Source organism: Carlito syrichta, unplaced genomic scaffold (assembly GCF_000164805.1).
Source record: "Carlito syrichta isolate Samal-C Ts95f unplaced genomic scaffold, Tarsius_syrichta-2.0.1 Scaffold313327, whole genome shotgun sequence".
NCBI lineage: Eukaryota > Metazoa > Chordata > Mammalia > Primates > Tarsiidae > Carlito > Carlito syrichta.
Window position 1 is genome coordinate 492,111 of NW_007257423.1, and position 3,234 is coordinate 495,344.

Genomic DNA, 3,234 nt, shown 5'->3' on the forward strand with positions numbered 1-3,234 from the left:
CCATGTGATTTGCCACCCATGATGTTCCAGATTAGAAGCCCTGCTGCTGAGAGTTGTGAAAGACAATCAGAGTGTTATAGGCAGCGCTGGATCCAGGGTTCAGTTGGGCGCTTGCACTGCCTCGATCAGGATGAGCTTGCTTGTGTTCCCTTAGTTCTCATTGATACTGACAATGAGCCCTTCCCTCACCCCCCATACACTCGCCTTTTGTGATTTCTGAGCTATTTATTTCTGTTGCATTGCTGACTTCTGTTTCATTCAGAAATTGTAGTGATGGGAGAAGAAAGCCTGGAAACTTCCCAAAACCATGGTTAGCTTGTTCTAATTAACTTATTTTTAAAAAGTTAAAGTACTTACTGTGTGCCAGGCACTGTTCTAAATACTTTAATCGTAGTAACTCATTTAATCTTCATATAACCCTAAGAAACACATGTTCCTTATTAACCTCATACTGTAAATAGGAGACCTAAAGCTCCAAGAAGTTCAATCACTTGCTAGTTATTGCTTGTGATAGGAAAAGACTGAGCCAGGGTTGGACCCAGCAAATTCTTTTTTTTTTTTTTATTGAGTTGGAATCTCACTCTGTCACCTAAGCTGGAAGGCAGTGGCACACTCACAACAACCGCAGCCTCGACCTGCTGGGCTCAGGCAATCCTTCCACCTCAGCCTTCCAAGTAGCTGGAACTACAGGGGCACGCTACCACACCTGGCTAATTTTTTGATTTATTGTAGAGACGAGGTCTCCCCAAGTTGCCCAGGTTGGTTTTGAACCCCTGGGTTCAGGCAATCCTCTCGCTTCGGCCTCCCATATTGCTGGGATTACAGGCTTGAGCCACCATGCCTGGCTGTGACCCAGCGAACTCTTAACCACTGCTATGGTTTGAATGCTTCTGTTCCTCCAAAATTCATGTTAAAACTTGGTTTCCAATGCAATAGCTTTTGGAAGTGGAGCCTTTACAAGGTAATTAGGTAATGAGGATTCTTCTCTTATGAATGAAATTAGTGAGCTTACAAAAGGGCTTGAGGGAGCCTGTATGTCCTCTTTTAAAAGCCCTTCTGCCCTTCCCTCCATGTGAGGACTCAGCAAGCAGGCGCCATCTCTGAAGCAGAGCAAGCCCTCACCAGACACCAAATTTGCTGGTGCCTTGATCTTGTACCCCAGCCTCCAGAACTGTAAGAGATATTTTTTAATTTATAAATTACCCAGTATTTTCTTACAGCAGCCCAAACAGAGTAAGACAACCATTAAGCTACAGTGCCTCTTGCAAGTCACTTATTTGCTACTCTGTGTCTTTAACCATGAAATAAGATGTGCTCTAGAAAATCCTTTCTAGTTCTAAGATTCCACCTCTACCCTGCTTTATTTGTTTCTATATGATTTCCAAGTACTATTCCCCCAACTCAGTCCAGTTTCCTTGCTGTACTGACAATCACAATCCAGCTTGACAAGGCACACAAAATAATTTTAGGTGGTGCTGCAGATCATCACGAACAGGGGGCAGGTGCTTCACATTTACTAGTGACTTCATGTTTGTTTGTTTTGTTTGAGTTAGAGTCTCACTCTGTCACCCCAGGCTGGAGTGCAATGGCACACTCACAGCCACCCCAGAGTCGACCCGCTGGGCTCTGGTGATCCTTCTGCCTCAACCTTCCAAGTAGCCGCAACTACTGGTGCACGATACCACACCCAGCTAATTTTTTATTTATTATAGAGACAAGGTCTCGCCGAGTTGCCTGGACAGATCTCGAACCTGCAGGCTCAGGCAATCCACTTACCTCGGCCTTCCAAGAGTGCCAGGATTACAGGATAAGCCATGGAGCCGGGCCTTTACTAGTGATTTTAAAAGAAGTGTTAGACATATGAAAGTCACGGTATGCTATTGGAAAATTTAGGTCAGTAACCAGCTGGCAAAGTGAATAGTCAATAAATGCTTACTGACCAGAAGGGTTGTAACAGAAAACTGTCAATGAATTTGAAACCTCAACCCATGAAAAAGAAGAGATGGTCAGTTTTGGTGTGACATTTAAAATAAAGTTTAATAGTGAGTAAAAACTACTTATCAAGAAGATCTCTCAGCTTAAAGAGAGATCCTCTGATATGAATGAGGTGCCAGAGTCTTCACTATAAAGCAGTTTTGTGTAGGAATATTAGCCTGAATACCACTACATGACCAAAACAGTAACTGGCATGGATAGTCATGCCTCTAAAGCGCTTAAAGGTTTCATTCAGTAGTCATCAATGTTGTTAATCTATATTGTAAAGCCTAACATAAACTTCAGCCAATACAAGACAATGATTGCTTAAACACAGCAGGATGAATATTAAAATGTCAAATCATACTAACCAATAAATTGCAATTTAGCTTTTATTTAAAATGTGGTGTTACACAATTAGAAACATACAAAGAAAAAATGTCAAAAGATGTATAGGTATTAGAGGCAGTTTTATTTTTTTTTCCCAAATTTTCTGTATTGTTGCCTTATAGCCTTTACACTGACTTTTAAATCACTCAGAATAAAAAGGACTCTTTGTTATAGTTTCCAGGTAAATAAAGGTCTTCACATAATCTGCCATTCACATAATCTTCAGTGTACTTAGTAGCAGTGGATCATTTTCTATCCTGTAGTATCAAATTCTATTTGTGACTCTTTTATTTAGGTTATCCACATATGTATTTATAACATTTTTCAATAGCATTTGGAAGTGAGCATTTCATCAGATTTAGAACTAGAATCATATTAGCTTAATAATAGAGATTGGAAAGATTTATTTCCTACCCTCTAAAATAGCTTACGTGAAAATTATCTTAAAAGTTTAAAAAAGAATTCTAATAAAGCCATCTGGTGGCAGCTTTTTAAAAAATCAATGTCTTTTTAAAAATTTTAAAATTTTCTTCCATGGTGATTAGACCAGCCTTTCTAATTATTATTATTATTATTATTATTTAATTGGGTCTCACTCTGTCCCCAGGCTGTGGTGCAGTATTGTGATCCCAGCTCAAGTAGACTCAAACTTCAGGGCTCAGGCCATCGTTACTCCTCAGCCTTCTAAGTAGCTGGGACTATAGGCGTCCACCACCACACCTGACCTAATTTTTTTTTTTTTTGGTGGGGGGGGTCTCATTATGTTGCCCAGACTGGTCTCAAACTCCTAGGCTCAAACAATCCTTTCACCTCGGCCTCCCAAAGTGCTGGGATTACAGATGTGAGTCACCATGACTGGCCTAATTTTTT